This window comes from Notothenia rossii (genome assembly GCF_949606895.1).
Source record: "Notothenia rossii genome assembly, chromosome: 11".
NCBI classification, from domain to species: Eukaryota; Metazoa; Chordata; class Actinopteri; order Perciformes; family Nototheniidae; genus Notothenia; species Notothenia rossii.
Genome location: NC_136910.1, coordinates 51,874,992 through 51,897,776, shown reverse-complemented (window position 1 = coordinate 51,897,776; position 22,785 = coordinate 51,874,992). Strand labels below are relative to the sequence as shown.

The 22,785-nt window shown below is 38.9% G+C and overlaps 1 protein-coding gene across 3 annotated transcripts in view; it reads left to right on the top strand.

The window, feature by feature from the left end:
• The first annotated feature begins 1,073 nt into the window (after positions 1-1,073).
• lrrtm4l1 (leucine rich repeat transmembrane neuronal 4 like 1) overlaps positions 1,074-22,785 on the top strand; it is a 159,776-nt gene continuing 138,064 nt past the window's right edge. For 2 of the 3 annotated variants that reach the window (XR_013803883.1, XM_079658388.1), the window contains exon 1: positions 1,074-1,373. The gene's annotated coding sequence lies outside the window, so the exon portion shown is untranslated. Of the gene's footprint in view, positions 1,374-17,381; positions 18,045-22,785 lie in introns of those variants that run through there. The other variant, XR_013803884.1, reaches the window with a different exon arrangement.

Genomic DNA, 22,785 nt, shown 5'->3' with positions numbered 1-22,785 from the left:
TACTTTTCTTGTAATGCAGAGAATTAACACAAATATATATCCAATGTCAGATGTTTATATTTATGAATATGAACACACAACATATAGCAGTAATATTATAATGTAGCCTATTTGAATAACTAAGTTCACTGTTCACATGTTTTATTATATATATATTTTTCGTATTGTAGTAATTGTACTTATTTAAGTGATTTATTTATAATTATAATAATGAAATAATGTGGATAATTCTTCCATTAATTCTATCATCACACTGATACAATGGATTGCTTGTACATTCAAGATGTGCGGGTATTTCAGTATGTCTTGAAATAAAGGACAAAATCAGCCACCACCTGAATTTAATTGAAAAGTCATCAAGGTTGGATAGCACTATTATTCAGCAGAATCTACGACGAGGTAATGTGAGGCACAAAGGCAACCTGCTCACTATAGGCTCCAAAAGAACAACATCTAACCCTTCCCTTTTCAAGGCAGCATTTCTATCTACATTATCTTCTTAAAGCAAGCAATACTTAACCTAGAGGTAGATTACCTTTATCAAGCAAATTCAGCTCAGTGTTAACCACATTTACTAGACATAATTACAGCTAAAAATGAATAAATCCTTATTTGCTGAAACATTTTTTATAACAAAGCATGAAATATTGGTTGGAGTGATTACTTTGTGGGAATCCATAAATGGATTTTCTCCCCTATGAAATATCTGACCTTCGTCCATTGTGCACCTTTTGATGATTACGGTTAATTGTGTCATCAAAAATATGAGAATTAACATGATACAAATAATTATAACCTTGTCTTTTACGATTGACGATTGAGTTCATTCTCCATGACGCTTGACTTTGATGATTTGGATTTAAAGTTATTTATACTTTATATTTGAACATGCAGCCCAAAACAAGTAGCCATTTTCTCCCATGATCCTCTGCAGTGAAGTCAAGTGAGGGTGGAAGTAGGACATTGAGCGGGTATGAAATATAACTTTGCCAGCAATGCCTGGCATATTCAAAAGAATAAATTGCTCCACGAACTTGAAAAAACATATTCAAAATAATAAATTGCTCCACGAACTTGAAAAAACAGACTTGCACTGGGTGAAAAATGTGTAAAAATAACTGTTTTATTCTCGAAATCTGCCACCGCTGAGGCCCGCAGGTGTGTTAGCACAGCGCGGTTTTATTAACTAGCAGCGCTAACGTTAGCATTCGCGGCGAAAATAATACAGAACCTGACCAGGGAGAAAAGAGGAACAAGGAGACAACATGTGGAAAGACTCTGCATTTCTTGCAGAAACTGTGGATAAACTACAAAAGCCTTGGAAAGTGGATGGCCACAGCCGGAGGCACCGAAACAGGGGAGCTGAGCAGCAGGTACGTGGCTTCAGAGGATGTTACTCTTTCCATACTCTGACAAAGATATGCACTGTGGCTGCTGCACACATAACATGGGCTGGGCAGTGCTATGCTGTTTGCACTTCTTAGGAAGCTTTTGTGATGTTCAGTGTGACACTGCAGTGCTTTTGTAATAGTCTCATATGGCTATTTTAATATTCACTGTAACTGCAGTTCTCTTTTAATGTTTTCTGATACCAAAAACTCACGGTGCGATAATATTGCGATAAAAAGGCCACGGTACGATATTTATCGCGATATTGACAAATAAAGGAACAAAATGTGAATTTCTTTTTTTTTTTACTTGCATTTTTTTTCTTTATTAAATAATGAATCTGATTTGTACATCATTTTAGTAGGATAGTATATTTTAAAGTGTCAACAATATAATAATCAGACCCTGCAATAGAATAAATCAAGTTTCACTTTAGTTTTTCAAGTAACTCAACTCTAACTCACTCACTCAGCATCATCAGACAGGTTATCTTTTAGGAATATGAGCATGTCCACATTTCCAGGTAGAAGCTGGGATGTTTGGGCGTTTACAATATCCCCTGCTGTGGAAAAAACTCTTGCTTGGTACTGATGTTGCTGGGACAGAGAGATATGCTTTGGCCATGGGTAACAGCAGTGGGTCAAACTGTGCATTGTCTCGCCACCACTTCAAAAACAATACAGTTTTTGCCAAGAAGGAGAGGCTTATTGACATGGCGAGATATAAATATACTGTTGGTACTTGTCAATGTCTCTAGGTGTGTACATGTAGCCCTGTAAATATGATGTCCTTTTGTGTTATCTGTTTTATGTTCATGTTGTAACCTACTTGCTGCCATGTTGGACAGGTCTCCCTTGAAAAAGAGATCGATGATCTCAATGGGACCACCTGGTTAAATAAAGGTTTAAAAAAAAAAATATATATATATTTGCAAGTTATTGCAATGAGCATTGTGGCTGGGCAGTGCTATTTTAATATGCTTTGTGCAGTGCTATTTTCATATTGTGATTTAAGCTATTTTAATATTCATTGTGACTCTGCAGTACTTATGAAACTTTCGTGAAATAATAAAGACGAGTACAATTGTAACTATGGCTGTGCAGTGCTCTGTTAATATTCAATAAAGTAATTGTAATTTATACTGTGGCTCTGCAGTGCTCTTATGTTTTTGGATACAACTTTGGAAATATTCTAGTGAAGACATTATAATAATCAATATGTCTGTGCATTGCTCTGTTAATATCCAGACAGAGCTGTGATTTGCACCTAGGCTTTGCAATGCTTTTTTATCAATTCTATATGCTTTTATTGTCATTATTATAATTTGCATTGTGACTGTGCAGGGCTTTTTTTCAATGTTTTGTTTTGAAACTTAACTAATATTTTATTGAAGCACATTATAATATGCATTGCGACTGTGCAGTGCTGTTTTAATATTCAGGTGAAGTTATTGTATTATGTACTGTGACTGCAATGCTGGCTTCATAATCTGTAGCTACTGTAATATGCACTGTGACTCTGCAGTGCTCTTCTCAAGTTTTCCGATTCAACTTTGGAAATACTCTCGTGAAGCCAGCCTTTTATAATATTCGCTATTGCTCTGTTCACATTCACTTCATATTTTTATGGAGCAGGGCAATTGTATTATGATGTACAGTATTGAGCCTGAATGTCGAGTGTGATGTGTTCATGCTAAGTTTTTGTCAACATTTGTCAGAGACTAGCATTTGTGTGTGGAGCTTTTGAGTCTGCGCTCTGTCTGAACAAATTCCGAGTCTGTATGGTTTTCTATTTCAAACTTTTTATGTTGCCATTTGGGTTGGTTTGTTGTGAGGCTTGCATATAGGGCCAGCCTGTTGCAAATGCCAGAGCTTTACTCATCCCGATCCCTGTTAGAATCCGGATGCCAGCACTGCTTTCTTAGAAAGGTCCTTGGAAGTATTTAAAGTAAAAAATAGGAATGCAGCATTTCTACCCCTTTAAAAAAAATCATAACACATTGCAGAGTTCTCGTTAGCCGGTAATTACCGGACTATGACCGGTAAAATATGCTGAAAACCGGCAAATCTAAATCTCTCCGGTCAAAGTGTCCGGTCAAAATAATTTCCGTTTAGCGCAATACCGCATCAGTTGCGCAACTTGCCCACTTATGTGACAGGCAAGAATAGTCCATTCTAATGTCTAACACTTAATATGGAGAAAGAGATGTCCTGTATGGGTTGATTGTGCGTTGATCTGTTGGTAATGCCTCGAGGTTCCGGTGGGCATGTAAACAAATGCATAATGCTACGCTATACTTTGCGGCCTCACCCGGTTGCATAGCGACGCTTATTGTTTAGGTGTCTTTTAATAAGCAGGTAGCCATATCATTAGCTAGATCTGATCAATATGGACATCCACGCGAGTAAAGTCTAATCTGACGGGAGAGAGAGATCAGCTGCTGCTGACGAGTCGACACGCAGCTCTGCATAATCACATGCAGTTGAGGAAGAGAGCGCTCCGTTTATTATTCTCGTGTTATTGTAAATTACTGTACACTTTTGAATAGTTAATCTACTATAATTAGTTTGTTTAATATAGAATCATATCAATTTGTTTTAAAGCTCAATAAATAACAAAGAAGACCTTTGATCGGCACTTTTCAAATTTTGTCCGGAAGAATTAAACTTTAACAGACATATCTATATTTGAAAAAATATTCTAACGGGAAATCTGACACATTGGCTGCATAAACACATTTAATCTCAGTGCTGTGTAGAACATATGCCCTTAAGGAGCAGTCAGCACAGTCTTTGAGAAGTCTAAAACTATTTTCAGTTTATTATAAAACGTATTTCTGTAAATAAACGCCGTAACTAAAGCGGTCAAATAATTGTAATTATATTACCGGTCAAAACATAACATATAAGATCAAATTAGTTACAAGAGGGATTGCCTCCATACTTCTCTTAAATGGATAAGAGAAGTATGAGGTTTAGTATTAAACTATTTATTTAAAAGAATAAGATTTTGAGATTATAAGGAAACAGAGTGGGCATCAGCACAATGCCATGCCATCCTGGAATAGATTCAAGTGTTTTAGAAGCTAACAGTGTGCTGCATATAACATGTTTCTCTGGAATCAGCTAGAACTCTCTTTCATCCTTCTCAAGATCTAACCCTCCGGTTTCCCTCCTGTTGCTTTTCCAGGAGCTGCTCATTCATGTTTGTGCCACGCTGCTGATTGATCGAACAAATCTGGCAACACTTCCCACCTCACATAACCAACATGTTATGTGAGCCAGCAGCGTTATGTGAGCAAAAGCAAGAAAGTAGCTGATGCCAACTGAATATGTCACTAGATGGGTTGCTTGGCTATTGTGATATAGTTAGTCATTTAAAGAATTCTGAAAAGTCCCCAAAGTCTGGTGAAACAGTTGCTAGGTTGGCAGCCGTGGTTCTTGGCGAGAAAGAAGTAGATTTAGAAAAGCTGAGCAATAATGGATATATCAGAAAGTCATGTTTTTTGGCTCTTACTCCTGGACAGCAGTGTGTAACTGCCTGTTAGAAATATAAATCAACAAATCTGCAATCTATTAAAATATGTACATAATGTTTTTGTTAACCATTTGTAGTAATTTATTTTTCTTTAAATTACATTTCTGTTTAATTTCAACTTTTTCAACATCTCTTTTGCAACAAAGTCCTGGCCGAGATAGGCAGCAGCACATTTAAAACCATAACAGAGAACAGATATGTTCACGATCAGGAACATTGTCATAGAAAGCCTCGACAGACAGAGTTATGAGCTTCTCGGTCAATTGAAAGCACTTTAAATCTGTTCAGAGAGACCAGCTCCCTGAGATTCAGTTCATGGTTCCAAGCAAGTGGAGCGGCGATACTACAAGCCTTTTTCCCCAGCTCGATGTGGGACCGTTAGCAAATAAGATACGAGTACTAAATAACACTGGCTGTGGGTGCACACACAGTTAAAGGTTCACTGAAGAGGATTTGTTAAAAAAGGGTAAAATAATGTGACTAATCCTTCAGTTGCCCGCATTCCTTAAACAAAATACCAAATATTCTTTTTTTGGCAAGTTTTTTCACATTCCCAACATTTCTGATGGAGACCTAATGACTTTTCACCATCAGCCTACCTTTCATAGAACAATTTAATTGGTGCTAAATAACTTTTCTATCAACTATTCAGCAAAACATGTGTGTGAACATGGCCAGCTAACAGGAGGTATTGAAAGGCTTTGCTTGCAGTTCCGTGAGTGCTTTTCATTTTTTTATTTTCTGATTTCCCTTCAGGGCTGACAGGTTTATCATTAAAACCATTTTTTATTCCAAGCTAAAAGAAACCTGTTTTTGTATTTATTTCAGTCAATACAGTGCAGCATGGCAAACTACCCAAAGCAGACTGGATCAAAAAGAATATGAAAGCAAGGATTCCTAATTACTTGCTTTTACAGAGTACATAAACATATTTTTGTTTTGTTCTTCTTCTCCTTCCTACCTCGGGTTATACAGTTTAAAACATTAATTTGCTTTATTATATTGCACTCACTTAAACTATTTCCACAAACACATTTCCATAAACAGAATCATAAAGTCTTTGATTGTCCACACCTTATTTGTTCGTCCTTTGTTTGCATCATTATTCCCCATTAATGCACAGATGGACGCATTAAAAATAAATGAGCATGCCCTCAAATAGGCACGAGCTAACACAACAGCTCCCGTATTCTCTTCCACCGTATTATTGCAAGCTGTCAGGCGGCTGTGTTGTGCGGCGATACTGTAAAATTGTTTTTCTAAGAGAAGTGCTTTCGAATTTAGAAACATTTATGTAATCCTTGTCACATTTGCATTTGACTGTGTAGTTTTGAGAGAGCGGGAGTGAAATCACTCTACGAGATGATTGCGCGCGTCCCTCGGGGGATTCAGCGCTCCGCTCCTGCCCCGCCCCGGCTATTCTACGGTGGAAAATAGATTGATGTCTTTGAAATGCCCTCCAGAGTCCCTCTCCGTAGCCCAGAAATACTTGATGACATGTGGCTTCAGGACCTAGGCTTTCACAGATAGTCACAACCCCTATGTTAACATCAAACTATTCATTTGAGTAAAAATGTGGAATGCCTTCGATATTTTCCGGCAAAAGCACAAGAAGAGATTGATCTTGCGGCATATCATTAAAACCATGAATGAGTGCTCGATGTTTTTGCTAATGACGGTGAAAGCAAAGCCCCGGGCTTTTCTTGCTGTCACCCACTTCAAAATCTGCTGACTAGGCTTTTTTTAGGCTGGTTTTTATTTTATGTTGTCTTCAGGTGTAGATTGTTAAAGAGACATTCTCCTTCTTCAATCCTTTGACGCAAGTGAACCTTCGGTTAAGGGAAAAGTTTAATCGTTGACCTCTTTCTGTCAAACCATACAGTTCTTCACGTCATGAAGATAGCATATACAATTATTTTAATTGCCAGTGCTTCTAGGCAGTTTACGACAGACCATGTAAAGCGAACTGATACATTCAAATCTCTGGAAAACCTCAAAATAACCTGGGATACACTTTAGAAATGCAAGGCTACACATACAATAAGTGGCCAGAAATTAGACTTACATAATAACACATACTCTTCCATTTTTAAGCATTGGCAATGTCCTTCTCCGGGTCCATAAAAACCTTTAGTATCCTTGGCAGAAGTATTAAGTCAAGACTGTTTAGGCTATTAGCATCAGATTTGAAAGTGAACGTGTGTCTTTTGGGTAGCATTTGTATGAGACACCATGCCTTTCTTTTTGGGGATTTTGAATGCTGGCTCACAGTTAGACATCTTTCTATATCCTTGAATAACAATTACCACTACTCCAGAAGTCTTTCTTTCTTTGAGGCTTTTGCGCCCACGCTTGCTTGCCGCTCTTTCATTACAAACAGCCAGAAATACTTGATGACATTTCTGATGCAATTTCTTTTTATATGTTGTGGTCTTCAATTAGCAAATATTGGAGCGCGAAACCCCCAAGTCTTTGGAAAAACTATCAATACCACCACTTCCTCATATGTAAACAAAGATAGAACGTTTGCCATAGAGTGCCACAGTGACACGTCCTAAAACCCAGAAGTAAGCTGCGCATGGGTTCCTGCGACAATAATAACTTCATAAAGAATCATAAATCTATCGATTAGATTTACGATTCGAAAATTATAAAAGTAGGGTAGACATGTGGAGATTATCCGGCTGAACAAAACGTGATCCGTCTCCCACAGACCTTATTTCGAGCTATTTTCCAAAATCCTATGGAGAAATTGCATTGATTTTTTGTCGAAGGAACCCATGCGCAGCTTACTTCCATGTTTTAGGACGGGTCACTGTGGCACTCTATCGACTTCCAAAATAACATATATCACGGTTGGAGTGTAATATCGTCAAGTGCAAGTTGTGAAACAGTCCAGTTTTAAGCATGTGTTGAATGTAACCTACTACATTTTGGTGACAAAAGTACTTGGTCAGATTCAGTAGAAGATCATAGTTTGGGTTGAAATAAGTTAGTATGTCTGTTACATAACTTAAGCTGCTTACATAAGGATAGTTACTCCCCTGTGTAAAATCAATGTCGGGAGGAGAAGGCACCACAGGGGAAGCGTTATCAATATCCGCTGCCACCCACGTGAACACACATATTTGGCTCTGCTGTCAAAGATCACAGTACTAAAATTCTGCCTGTTACAACATGGCAATGTCCATTTAAAAGTATCTGTGAAACTATTTCGCAAGCACTTGAACAAATACAGTTCCAGCAGCAGTATAACATGGGTATTGGAGAGGGAACAATGACCAGTTTAATATCCTTACAAAAAAACTGATTGTAAACGGTGAAATCCGTGGAACTTATGGTTTTCTTCTTGCCCTTGTTTAGATAATTGTGGAATTTAACTGGAATTGTTGTTGACAGCTACTTTTCTATTATCGTAACATCCCTAATTTATGTTATATTAATAATTTGGTGTCTCATCTTGACATAAAACAACAAAAACCCTTCAGCAGCAGTGATTATATGAATACATCAGAATGCAAATTATGTGATGTTATTATGAAGGTACTCGGTACAACAAAGATATCCAATTCCTACCCAAAGGCATAGATATAAAATAAAAACAATTAAATCCACATTCATTCTCTATAACCATATCGTTATTATCATTACCGTAAAGACAAGATCTCCTATTCTAACAAAAATAAATGTAATAGTAATGCAAATGAACCGTCCCAACCTTCACCAAGACATTTTGTTCTTTAACTTGTCATTCTAAAGGTGAGGAGTTACAAATGGCCGTGTTTTGGTTACATTTGGAGGACTCTCCTACAGTAGCTGTCTGTCCTTTAAAAAAGGACGTCTCCCTCTGTTGCTGTTAATTGTCGTTGACTTTCTTTTTCCGTGAATGTCACTGTTGCAGTTTGTCATTCGTCATTAATATAAGCCGGCGAAGGAACTAGTGGTAAAATGACATGACAAAAGCTTTTTGTTTTAATGTGTGTTTAATAATTTAGGTAAAATGACAGATTTATGTGTTTCCTCGGCCCATATTGTCAAGGTCCAGGACAAAACTTTTGATAAAGAAAAGTAATAGAGGTTTTTTGCAAAAATGTAATAAAGGCACATGTTATGTCTTTCTGAACTAATAGTCAAGGCAATATATCTTCTTACGTCCCCATGGTTAGATTTCTTTAGCTGTCAACAGCAACCTCGTACTTTATTTACTCTTTCAAAAGGCATTTGTTTCCATTCTGAAAGGAGGTAAAATGCTTAAAATATATTTACAAACAACATCATTGGCTTGCGACCTCTTTTATAGAGATGTCAGGGAAATAGGAGAATAGTGCGTCCTTGGATGGATCCTTTATGAAGCTTTCAAATTGATTTTGTTTCCATGTGTGTAGCTTCTACTGTTGGCCAGTTGCCCCATGCTGTTTACACAGAGTTGCAGTATCAAGGCTCCTTCTCTGTTAGTATCTGTTGCCTCATTCGTATTTTAACATTAAAAAAGCAGAATATGATTGCAGAATGTCAGGAGGATATATAGACAGCTGGTTCCGCTACTGAAATAGAGTTTTGAAAACACCCAGAATGCTTATATTGTGACATTTTACAGGAACGAACGAGGGGAGGATATTGCATTGAACATTCCTCTGCTTTCTTTGCATTTTCACTGCCAAGCGATTCATGGTTAACGTCTGCCCTGGAATTTGCGTCAAACTTAGTAATGTCAACATTTTGCGTTGATTTGAGTTTTTTTTATCTAGTTAAGGTTTCCACATTTGTCCCAAGCATTAACGTGTTAACGTTCACGGCCCTAGTTTTAAACATTTCAGAAATGTACATGCAGGACAACACACTTCAGAATGTGTTAAGTATACAGCATCTCAGAAAAGACTCATCAAAATCTCTCTAAGAAAAAACCATTCACAATTAGTCTGCGCAGAACCGACTACCACTTATACCCTCAAACGTTACCAAGTCAAGTTAAAGCGACCCCTCAGCTATGTCTCTTTTAGATTTTGTTTTTGTACAGCGTTTTTTATTGATGCTCATTTCGATTTTTTTTTGCAATCTGCTTTTTTCCAGAAGGTATTTGGTTTGTTTAACCAAAAACATCGCAGGTGTCCCTCCAAATCAATTTGGATATGCTTTCACAAACACAACATGACAGGTATTTCCAATCGTTAACAATGACCGCTTATTAACACCTATTAACTGCCCACTCTTTTGGCAGTGAACATTTAACAGAATGGCCAGCAAAATGCTACAGTGGCGAAATTTACCACAGCCACCGAGGAAGGCAGATTCCCAACTGGTATTTTTCTTCAGATTTATATATGAAAAAAAAACCCTCATTAAATTCTGAATTAAAGCCCAATCTGTTGATTTTGGAAATTGTATTTTTGGACAATTTAGGACCGAACTCTAAAGTGTTGTTCACAATTTTCCAGGAAAATACCAGTTTGCTTGAGCAGATTGGCACCTGAGAAATAACATGTTGATGGGTGAAAGATGATGACTTTGTTGCCATAGGTACAGGATAAAGGAAGCTTTTTGAAATCAAATGCGATCACATTTGACGTGTTCTCGGGGTATAATTTGGCTCTTTGTTTTGTGAGTATCAGCTGCTTTGAGACCTCTCAATCAAAGTCCACAACATGCTAGACAGCATCTCTCAATATTGCTGTTTAACACATGACCTTACATCAACAAAGGCAAAGTAAAAAACCCTGTCATTTCTATAGTTACACTCTTGAACAAAAGGCTAACAGCAAAACGTCATCCGGCTCACTAAAAAGAGCCGGAATTCCCATCATTTATACGTAAAGAGATACTATCTATAACTTAAAGGTGAACTATCATGCAAAATGCACTTTTGTGGGTCAGTGACGAGACGCCTAGATATCTGTTTCCACAAGCAGTTAATTTTATATTGTGGTTAAATATTGTATGAAAGCATTAATCTCACATCACTTTCTTGACCACTATTCGTAAATAGTGTAAATAATACTAAATTGGGTGATTTTTCTAGTATTAAAGTGGTAAGATGTCATTCGGTAAAACGGTTCTCACTTAAAGTCAATGAAGATAATTGTTTGTAAAATGATGAAAATAATAAAAAATCATGAACTATTCTATGCGGCATATTTGATCAAGTCTCTTGATAAACATTTTAAAGTTTTGATAAAGAAATATCTAAAAAACTTTGTTCCGCAAAGAAACATTTTCCTGAATGTCATTCGGTAAATCAAAGATCGGAGGCCATTTTGAACTATAGTCACATGACTTTAGTCAGGCCACATGTGATGACATCACTCAGAGGACCCCTGAAGACCGCCCAAGTTGAAGGTAAGTTTACATTTTGCTCCTAAGTTTGAGATAATTACACCTTTCCATGTGTGGTACCATGTGTCACAGATTAGAGTGTCATTCGGTGAAACGTCAAAAAAGTGTTTAACATTTTTCATTTTAAAAACATTAAGTTATAGGTGAAATTTGAAGTTAACAAATTGAGGTCAAGGTCATTGTTGCTAATAGGCGACCAAGTAACTGCCTGTTAGGAATGAATTTCTATGAAATTTGTCATTCAGCAAAACAGAATTTGTCATTCAGTAAAACCGTTTGTCAGAATGACATCTCTTATCCCGAATGACACAGTGGATTTAACTGATTTCCTTCTTTCTTTATTGATTGTTTTAACATGCTATTGAGTTTGTATAACTGCATTTATAACATTTTGTATTTTAATGTTGTATTATTATTAAAATAAAACATTTTAACAGATGCCTGTGTCCAACAAGGAGAGGGGTGCACGCTTCTGTGCAAGGATAAGGACAGATCCTCCTGCTAGGGAGGAGAGACTAGCAAAGAGAAGGGACAGTTATAACTGTGAAGGTGTATGAGAGCAGTAATGGCAGCAAACAGTGTAGGATGCATTGTCTGTAAGTAGGGATGATCCAATCGATCGGTCAGCGATCGAGATCGGCCGATACTCACTCTCTACCGATCGATCGGTGCTCTCTAAACATGCCGATCGTGAGAGCCAATCGCATGACGTAAAATTATGACGTAAAATTATGACGTAAAATACATGACACTTTTCTCTGTGCGCGCCAAAACAAGCTGACAAAATGGCTTCACCAGTCTGGCAATATTTCAAGGTGTCCGAAACAGATATTAAAATAGCGGTATGCAAGGAGTGTGAAGCAGAAATCCCCCGTGGTGGAACGCAACAACGACAATTTAATACCAGCTCGCCCGGATCTCCGCCCGCGGTGACTGACCGGTGACACACACTTCAAGTTAAACCTAACACACTTAGCTATTTTATCTACCTCTGGAACAACCTAAACTAATTATAAATATATTTATTCTTCACTGTCGGGTCACTCATTACTGGATCAGTGAGCTGCATGAGATACTGACGGGCTGTCAGGAGAGAGAGAGGGGGAGAGAGGAAACGAGAGCGCGTCCGCTCATTTCTCCCGTGTTCTCTCGTGTTATCATTATATTTATATATTCTTTCACACACTCATACGGGTATTGGGCCGAGGGCGACACCGTACTTCCGGTATCAAGCAGGCCGAGGGTTTAGCCGTGTTACTTACTTGTTGGATACAATAGCCTACTTTGAAGATGGTGAAGTGGTGTAGTGCTGGGACTTGTAGAAATTATAATTCGAGGACAGATAGTGATGGAAAATCCAAGTTTTCTTTCTTCAAGTTCCCCAGTCACGAAAAACAGCCAGGACGGAGGAGGGTCCAGTGGGCGAGAGCTTGCGCTCGCGTCGATGCCATCACTCACAAGCCGTGGAAACCCAAGGACACCGTGCCATATGTGTACATCTGCTCGGCACACTTCATTTCTGGTAAGTTGAAGTTGTATTTCAGAACAACTACTATGTTTATGATTACCGTAATTTTTGGACTATAAGCCGCGCCTTTTTCCCTTTTTTTCGACGCTGCGGCTTATATAACGGTGCGGCTAATCTATGGATTTTTACAGCTAACGGCCAACACCTTTAACTCTATGGGCTCTATGGCCGGTCCGCGGACCCCCACCTTTAAGCGGCGGGTTCCAGCAGGAAAAGCTGGAGCCGGAAAAGTGTGAGACAGGTAGCGCGCAAAAGTAGAAGTGGAACCGAGAGTGGTATGCCGCTGCTGCGGCTTATATTCAGGTGCGCCTTATAGTCCGAAAATTACGGTAATCTGATGTCCGCCCCTATCCCGGACTGGACCAAACTACTGTTTACCTTCCTCTACAGCAGAATCATAGCATGGTAGCATAGCATCATGGTTGGTCTGGTCAGCCCCAAAATTGTAGTTCCTATCTACCAATGACAATGTACATACTCCCTGCTACTTTATTGTCCATCTTTCACAGAGTAAACTGAGCCACACATCAGCTATGACAAGTCATTAATGTGTGAATGTGGAGCTAAAGCGATGTCCAGACATTAACCAGTTCAAGAGGAAATACAGAGAAATTATTTTCTCGAGGTACAGGGATAGGGAAGGTGTGTGTGTGTGTGTGTGTGTTTTTTTTTAACTTAAAGATATCAGCTAGAAATTTCTCCAGTTAATTACTTACAATAAGGCAATTGTTTTTTGTATTACAAGTTTTCAGAAATAGCATGTTTAAATATGCAAATTGGCCATAATCTCATTAAATATGCGCATATTTTAACACATTTCAGGAAACACATTTTTTTTATTGGATAAAGCCGGGTTCAAAATTCTTGTTTCATTTTGTTGTCATATTAGAATTGAAGGCTTTTACAGAAGGGATTTTTTATATCTCTTTTTATCACTAAATAAATCAGAAAATACTGTCAACAGCCCTAAAATATCAATTTTCGCCATGTTTTTAGGTATAAAATGTTATATAATTCAGGCTATGAATGATAAATGAACAAACCCTTCTGTAAAAGCCTTCAGAATATGGATAGGAATATAACTGGAAGGTTTGGTGTGTCTACGTGCTACTGAAGTGGACATTTTGTGCTCAGAGTAGGAGAAAAAACTCATTTTGAGAAAACGACCTTTAAAGATATGTATTGTCAAATTCCATATTTTTTTTATTGGAAGACACTATTTTCAGACACAATATCTAATCTAATACTTACAACAACAACAATATAGAACATATAAAACACAATACAACTGAAAACTGAGTAACACAGTATGTACCTGATGAACAAAACCACAGTAACACACACACACTACGACCACAGTAACACACGCACTGCAGAACTGCCACCCTAGTCCATGCCTGCTCCATAAGTAGGCCCCTCCTGCATCTCCTGCTGATGTCTTTTCACCTTTTTTGCTGTGCTTAGACTCTTGCGCCTATATTTCAAACTAGCAGATGTAATGGCCTCAGCTTTTGAAATTCTCAGCAAATCACTTTGTCTCATTGCGCTGACAGTAACAGCTGTGCTCTGGAGCCACAACTTCTCCATAACAGCCAGCATGGCAGAGGCACCTTCATTAAAGGTGGAGATGGCCATACTTGCAGCTGCCTCAACCCTGCTTTTCCCCACAAAGACCGTTTTTGGACACCGCGCCCATATCACAGAGTTGAGGCACTCATTGGCATTTTGAGTACCTCCATGCTGCATTCTCTGGAGCAGGCTGTCACTTGACATGCGGTGGTACACAGGGATAAGCTTCTCCCCCACCTCTCGCTTTAAAAAGTTTCCAGCATGTTCTTTGTGGCTACCAGGTGTTTCCCCATTATCCTCTGCTTTCCTATACCAACACCAGGAGGGATTGCACCTGGTGTGTAAGGGGCTGTCATCAGTAGACATGCCGTGGAGGAGACCTGCCCATATTTCTCCCTTCATTTTATCGATTGAACCCTGGTTGTTGAGAATTGCCCCCCTGTAATAATTTTGCAAAGTTTTGCATTTCTTTGCAGTCAGCTTCCCTACACCCTTCCCTCCTAACTTTTTTCTGTGAACTCATTTTTCTGAGTGCTGTACCCATTCGCTTGTGGGCATGATTAATGCACTCTAATTTCACCACTTCATGCCCAGGGTATGGGTTCAGTGCAACCACCTCCCTAAATGCTGCGCTATCCCCATCTGACAACATCTCTGTGTACCGCACCTGGTGGCGATTCACAGACCTGGCCCACATCCTCTTGGCTGACTCCTGCTCCATTGCCTTGCTTGACCCTGCAAAGTTTCTTGCACAATCACTATGTGTCTTTCGCCAACTGTCATACTCCTCTTCTGTAATCTTTTGCTCTTGCTTGGCATTTCCCTTTAGAGCACAAGCATGGCAATAGACTATGAAATCCTATCATCCTATCACCAATCCAGTAAGGATGTCAATGCACACACCGATCCCATAATGGGATGTGAAGCCTCGCTTTTGCCATGTGCCATCAAATGACACGCTGATGTTTATAACTGCCTCTGCATCCTCCCTCAGCAACTCTGCAACATCTGGGTCCACATCTGCATAAGCCTGCCTGACCTGCTCCCTTGTCCTGTGAAGTGACTCCAGGCCTCTCTCTATTTCTGCCACTAATAAGAGAAAAAAATAAGTCAACTGAATGTCCTGATAAGTTATACTCTGAATTCAATAGTTCAAGTTTTCTTGGTCTCAATCCTGTTTCTATACCTGTCACTCTCTTGTCATGTCTCTGATAGGTTTTGAGATGAAGTGCAGGAATCCCCAACACTTTGCTTATTTTCTTCAGAGCTGCATAGCCCAAGCCTAACTCGTGCGCTAAGAGCACCATTCTCACATTCACATCAAAAGCAACATCCTTCCTGGTTTCGTCTTGACGACGTGTAGATGTGTACACACTTTTGCGGTACCCACCATCACACAGACTGCACTCTAAAATTAAGCTGCTACAGAAACCATGGTTTTGCGGATCGATGTTAACTTTGAGCCCTGTCCCTGCGCAATTTGGGCAAATCAACCCACTGAGCAGTTCATTCAGCCGCGCTACATGTATTATCAGCCACTGCTGTGTGGCGCTATCTAAACCCTCCTGCTCTTTGGGTGACAGCTTGCGCATTGACGCACTAAGTGAAGGTTTTTCAGGTTCGGGGTCATTTGTTTTGTCTTCTACCTTGCTACGTGCAAGTGACAATTGTTGTCCTCTTCTCTTTGAACGATTTTTTCGCGGATGTTTCGGCATTTTGAGATTTAAATTTTCAGCGCAAATATAAACAAGGAAGTGTCATGGCGCACCACGTGACGCATCTGAACGAATCACGTTGTCAGAAATTGACACCAGCCAATAAGATTCCGTTCTTTGGTCAGATGACCCCTTTGTACTTTCACGATTGGTTGCTGATACAAAGGAAATGACTATATTTGGATCAGATGAGATTGTGCAGGAGAACCTGAGCTTTCCAACGGTACCTCTCATGACATGGAGCAAACAGCGGTCACGGCACTTTATGTTACGTTAGATTGCTAACTTTTGTTGAATTTAGGAGAAATCTACCGACGGAAATAGACAAACTATAGTAAAATAAACACCTAAATGTGTATTTTGTACGTTTTCCTTCCAAAAGCCTGAAAGAAAACATCTTATTGAATCAAAATAGCACAAAATCTCAAAATTGACATGGGCATGAAAAACGATGTTTTTGCCTGCCGTGTCTCGCCTTAATCAATATCTAGTCAACTCTAAAATACCACATATATGCAATGGCATGATAATATTATTGTGACAAGTGGGGTATTCACCTGGTGTTTCCAGAAGATAGACGTAGATGCTGCCAAAATCGACCGAAGGCCACTTTCGAGGGTCGTTTTTCCATACATCTGCAGGCAGTCTGTAAGGGCAATCCGACAACCCACACAACTCTAGTTTACGCTGGTAACGACCTAGAGCACACCCCTCAAGTCCAGAGATGTAATCCGAAGACATGCAGCGATTTCTTCAGTCGTTAATTCAGAAAAAAAAACCTAGTGCACTCTGCCTGGCTACGTTAGCTAGCTGTTTATATTTGCACCTCCAGGATATTTGCACCTCCAGGAAAATGGCGTATTTCGCGCGTTGCATTGTGGGTAGCTCGTGACGTCACTGTGTGTGAAAGAATACAGTCTATGGTTATTATTCAAATTTAATGTTAACTTGAATAATGTACTTCATTTGAATGTAATAATTATGTTGGTTGTTGTCTGTGGAAGCGCCAGTGAATGAGCCCCATTAACTGAGTTTTAAACATCACTTTAAATGGAAGATCCCATAGGCCCCGCCCACTTGATCGGATCGGCCGATACTGATTCCGCCGATCGGCGATCGCCCCCAAAATTGGCGATCGGAGCATCACTATCTATAAGCCTGAATTTGTTTTCCATATCTAGAGTACAGTACCACTACAAAGTGCATGTGGCAGTTAACTTGGCTTAAATCTTCATTAAAAAGAATAAACAAATGAATATCTAATAAATAAGCAAATACATGACTAAATAAATAAATTCATAAATACTTTGTAGGTATAAACAGAGGACGCAAGCTGGACAGCATGATCATCCGTCCGTCACAGAACTGACGGCATCTGCTGCTGAAAAGAAGAGGGCACAGTGGAGGCTCAATCAGAGGCGACGTAGGGAAAGAAAGAGGCAGGTGGAAGCTGTGATGAACCTCACAACTCTGTCTGAGGACTCTTTTGAGGAGCCTCCACAAGTTGCCCCTCCTGAACCATCTCGGCCATCCTCGCTTCCTAGGCCATCTGTTTCTGCTCAGCCATCCTCACCTTGGGAGGGACCACTCTCATCCTCAACACCTGATAAGGCTTCACGTGGAAGCAAGAAAAAAAACTGTGAAAACCGTACACGGAAACTGAGGGAGGAAATAGAAGAGTTAAGAAAGCAACTTTTAAGAGAAAATATGAAGTACATCTCAAGCCTATGCCACCAATTCCGACTCCCTCCGACATGACGAACGGGCAGTATGGGGACATCTGAAACATGTTATGAGACTGAGTCTGTTTTTTGATGTCAATAAATGTAAAGTTCAATTATAAAGTCTTTGGTATCTTTTTTTTAAATTTAGGACTACATCCAGTTATTGGATCTAAGTGCAATGGCATATTGCAGTTGCAGTATGTCATTCAGTAACACGATAGACGTCATACAGTAAAACAATGAATTTTACAACAAATATATATAATAGTGTGTTACTTGACATAAACAAGGAAATTAATAAAGGGAATTTAATTGTAATAAGAGGTTTCATATGATTTGAAAGTATTTTTACCTGTACTGGAATAATGTAGGAAAAAAATGTTGACGGATGAAAAGCTATTGCCTTCAAAGACAAAATATTTAATATTTGTAGTTTTGGTGTGAAAATGTTATACCTGGATATAGATTCCTTATAGATCAATAATTACATTTTTCACTATCTGTGACTGTGTCTTTGTCATTGATTTTAATAAATGGAAAATAGCCTTGTTTTGCCGAATGACATTTTCAAGGGGTGTATACAATGAAATGCATAAAAATGCCTTATAGTGTTACCTTTTTCAGTGGGCACATGCAAAAATGAAAAATACATATTTGAATTCACTCAGAAAATGTTGAAACTGACTTGCTTTTTCATTTTTTATTTTTTTGCCATTTTGAAAATATAAAATGTCACTCGTCTTTTATACATTAATATTTGTCCCTGGTGTTCCAGGGAACTCACCAAGTGTCAGAAAACACATCCCTCTCTATTTTCCTCCATACCCAAATCTCTTAAAAAGGGGCTGCAACGGATCTGTTACAGACTGATCCAGATTTGAACACTTATATGACGTCACAGAAGTGGCGCTACGGCTATTGGGCCAACTCCACCAATCAGGAGGAGACAGCCACGGACATTGCCATTTGAAAGCGCTGGAGACGCTGTAGTACATATGCCAGGCCTGTAGATGGTGCTGTTCTCACAGAATCAGCCCATGCAAAGACAATGTTAAATTGGGCGAAATGAGGAATGGCTAAAATGCATGATCTGTTTGGTATTTTGAAAAATAAAAAGTATAAATATGCCTTATATAGGTATGGTCCTACACTATATTATTGAAATATAGCATGATAGGTCCACTTTAAGGGACGGCTCAATTCAAAATTCAAGTCGCGTGACACGACGTGACGTCGCACTCCACCCGCTCTCGGGGTGGACGCCCTCTCAGCCCTGGTCTGGCGGAAACACTGACCCCAACTTACCCCTAGGGGTCCGCCTACTTACCCCCATTTGAGAATCACTGTTCTATGGGATCAATGCATATGGAACATTTCCATAGATCTAAAAAAAATACGTGGTGTATTTTTGTTAGTCATTTTGTTTCTTGGAATGTAAAGGGCCCCGCCTCCAACTCTGTATCCAGTTATCTTTATACATTCACAATTGCACCTCACAAATGTTCACATAGTATGATGCATGTGACAAAACAGCATCTGGTTTGTGTTGAACTACAAGAACAAGAACATAAAATGCCCCTTAGCTGCACTGTAGCTTACGTTATTACTGACCACTCTGTGTGTAGTGGTGTGTTTGGTTCGTTAGTAGCATCCTGATGTCGTGTTCCCATGATTTAATGGCAGTAAACACAGTGGACGGCAGCCCCTAATGGCGCTGTACACTTCTGAAATTGGAGGCTGCAGATTTATCAACATATGTGTCCTGCTGCCTTCAGATGGCAGCAGGGATTTAATGAGCTAAAGGAATGGCTTTGCATACAGTATAAATCAGCTCCCGACATAGATACAGTATCACTTGTAGGAATTTCTAGCATAGTGTAGAATGCTTTACCGACATCCCTGTCCTCAATTCCTTTTAATGCCAATTTGAACCCATTAAAAAGGTTTCTTCCATCATACATTTTCCCATTACTGCTGCTCATTTGCTCCAAATATTAGGTGGCTCTTTTTTTAAATTTACAGCAGAGTCATGGTTCAGAAACGTCAGTTCTATTATTAAATCCGAAATGTGACCAAAATACCAAATAGTGGTTTTGTAATGCCTTATTTTAAGAGGGTCTAGAATGCTTTTATACAGGTTTTTGTGCACATACAGTAAATGGTCTGAAAAATCCCAAAGTTTCCTCCAGACGGAGTTTTTCTCCCAAACCCCCTAACGCCTCCATTGGACTCTTTTTGTTTTCTTCCATAACATAGTGACATCATTATGTAACACAAGTGCTTTTATTGGCAACCCCTCCAACACTTTCAACTTGATTTGCTAGGCTGGAAAATCTCTAAGCGGTTGACCAATCACAAAAGAGCTAACCAGCTAACCAATCAGAGTAGACTGGACTCTGGTTTCAGACAGAGGGTGAAAAGAGGTGCTGCAGCACAGGCAGTCTGAGAAAAATAAAGAGCTTTTTTCGAACATTAAAGTATGGAAACATGAAACGGTAGAGACACAACAATGAACCTGAAAATGAGCATAATAGGGCCCCTTTTAATTAACTCTTATTGACTGCACCAATACCTAGCAACACAGTGCTAACTCTGTACTGCAGCTACTTGCAGCCATTTCCAGTGTGCCAATGTACAAATGGAAATAAAAGCACTCTGGTTAGGTCACCACTTCACACCAGGGCTCTATCCATTACATAAAGGAATAAAAACATGATGGAAGTATGTTTTTCTCTCTCTTGTCATTGGGTATTTCACAAAAGCTGCTTTGCAGGGTTTTTTGTGCCTTTTCCGAAATCAAAGCAAACAAAATCTCTCTCTTTCTTTAATCTAGGCTCGCAGGTAAACCCACCAAATTAAAATGTTCTATAAATAATTCTTAACTAAAATATAAATGTATACAATCCAGCATCAGTCTCTCCCTTGCTTCATTTAAACATCAGAAAATCGACAAAGATGGGAAAAATATATTCTAACTCCAAATGTACATGCACACTGTCTAGGCCGAACGTCACTGTCTGCAGTTTGTAAGACATGTTTATTTTGAGAATATATATTTTTTAAATCCTCTGAAGCAGAGAGAGGAGCTGTGGATTATTGTTATTTATAAGTGCATCAGTGTTTCTTAGGGTCATAAACACTAGACTCACAACTTAAATTGGAAGCGTTTAATTTATTTAATAAAAGAGCACATGTTCAATGTTCAATATATAATGCACCAATTTGGTGCTATATATATATATATACATACAGTGGGGCAAAAAAGTATTAAGTCAGCCACCAATTGTGCAAGTTCTCCCACTTAAGAGGCCCGTAATTTTCATCCTAGGTATACCTCAACTATGAGTAACAAAATGAGAAAAAAAAAATCCAGAAAATCACATTTTTTAAAGAATTTATTTGCAAATGATGGTGGAAAATAAGTATTTGGTCAATAACAAAAGTTCATCTCAATACTTTTTTATATACCCTTTGTTGGCAATGACAGAGGTCAAACGTTTTCTGTAAGTCTTCACAAGGTTCTCACACCCTGTTGCTGGTATTTTGGCCCATTCCTCCATGCAGATCTCCTCTAGAGCAGTGATGTTTTGGTGCTGTCGCTGGGCAACACGGACTTTCAACTCACTCCAAAGATTTTCTATAGGGTTGAGATCTGGAGACTGGCTAGGCCACTCCAGGACCTTGAAATGCTTCTTACGAAGCCACTCCTTCGTTGCCCGGGCGGTGTGTTTGGGGTCATTGTCATGCTGAAAGACCCAGCCACGTTTCATCTTCAATGCCCTTGCTGATGGAAGGAGGTTGTCACTCAAAATCTCACGATACATGGCCCCATTCATTCTTTCCTTTGCACGGATCAGTCGTCCTGGTCCCTTTGCAGAAAAACAGCCCCAAAGCATGATGTTTCCACCCCCATGTTTCACAGTAGGTATGGTGTTCTTTGGATGCAACTCAGCATTCTTTCTCCTCCAAACATGTCTAGTTGAGTTTTTACCAAAAAGTTCTATTTTGGTTTCATCTGACCATATGACATTCTCCCAATCCTTTTCTGGATCATCTAAATGCTCTCTAGCAAACTTCAAACAGGCCTGGACATGTACATGAATATGGGGGAGTGGGGGTCCCCCACCACGAAAAAATAAATAGATTTCCTGTATTCTGGTGCATTTTAACAGGTGGTTTGATACTTTTATGTGGCTATACTAGCATGAGGAAAATGATGGGTACATTTTGTAATTTCATCCAGTAGTAAAGAAAGGAAACATATTTGATTATTAATTCAGAGCCGTCTTTGAATGAATAAAAAGCAGTTTAAATGCCCATTTTTTGTACATTTATATACAACAATAAATATTTGTGTGTGAGTGCATTGAGAGATATTGTTGTGGAGAGTCATTTATATATAAATCGCAAAATACATTTGTGAATCCTTCTGTGAGCATTTATTAATATTGAAACTGATCTGACTCCATACAGATGTTAAGTTCACCTAGGAGTGGTATCATTGACTTAAATGTTCAAATAAATGTTGCTCTTCTGTCTATATTGGTCATATGATGCCCCTTGACTGAAATGTTTCCTGTTCAATATCCCCACTGATTTCCTTAAAATTCTCAATCACAATTTACTCTAAACTGTCATTTCCCTTTCATCACTCACCTCAGCAATGGACCTCTCTCCACTGTCCCTGTGTTCTGCCTCTGACTCACTCTCAAGCGCCTAGATGTCAAGAGAGGTGGTGAAGTGATCATTATTTATTGAGCAGTATACTCTTTCACATTGAAAATACAACTGACTCTAAAGTAAGTCCCAGTCTGTGACATTGGACATTTTGAAGACTCAAAGCCCCAAGCAGTAGGTAGAATATTAGCTAGTCTATGTAATGTGCACAGAAAATAAATAGTTAACTGAATACTCGGATGGAAATTGCCTATAAGCACTTAGTAAAACATAAACACACACAAAAATCTTCTGAATGATAAGAAGTATAATTAAA